At 35.7% G+C, this 639-nt stretch overlaps 1 non-coding gene across 1 annotated transcript; it reads left to right on the forward strand.

The window, feature by feature from the left end:
• The first annotated feature begins 201 nt into the window (after positions 1 to 201).
• LOC142436695 (U1 spliceosomal RNA) lies at positions 202 to 364 on the forward strand. Its single transcript, XR_012782071.1, has one exon. It is a non-coding gene; the product is annotated as a U1 spliceosomal RNA (small nuclear RNA).
• The last annotated feature ends 275 nt before the right edge of the window (positions 365 to 639 follow it).

The raw sequence follows: 639 nt of genomic DNA on the forward strand, positions 1-639 counted from the left end.
TGCAAATATATAATCAGTGATTTAGCTGTAAGATCAAACATACGTTAATTTATTTAAGATAAAATATATTTTAGTTCTTAAAATTTATTCCATAAAGTACATATTTCCCTATAAATTCCCTACTTATACAAAAGAGGTAAAAAATAAACACAAAATATAAAATCCCCAACAAAACAGCAACTGAACATCTTTTTAAAAATTGTAAAAACCTGGCAGGGGAGACACCATGATCAAGAAGGTGGTTTTCCCAGGGCGAGGCTTATCCATTGCACTCCGGATGTGCTGAACCCTGCGATTTCCCCAAATGTGGGAAACTCGACTGCATATTTGTGGTAGTGGGGGACTACGTTCGAGCTCTCCCCTGATTAAAAAAAATTGTAAAAAACTAACAAGAGAAACTAATGTGTGTGTTTGTTAATATTTATAAAAGTGAAAAATCTCTGGATGGGGGACTCCCACCCCCTAGCTTCACATATCTCACCTTCATCAGACTGTGGGGCTTGAATATTTTGGATATAAACTTACAGCTACAATGGCATTAGATGTGTGTGGTATAGCATGGGTGCATGCTACTTATGATAAACTTTCTAAAAACAGAAAGTGAAGCAGATGGTCATAATGCAGCTCATCATAAGTATA

The sequence above is a fragment of the Tenrec ecaudatus genome, unplaced genomic scaffold (genome assembly GCF_050624435.1).
Source record: "Tenrec ecaudatus isolate mTenEca1 unplaced genomic scaffold, mTenEca1.hap1 Scaffold_546, whole genome shotgun sequence".
Lineage (NCBI taxonomy): Eukaryota > Metazoa > Chordata > Mammalia > Afrosoricida > Tenrecidae > Tenrec > Tenrec ecaudatus.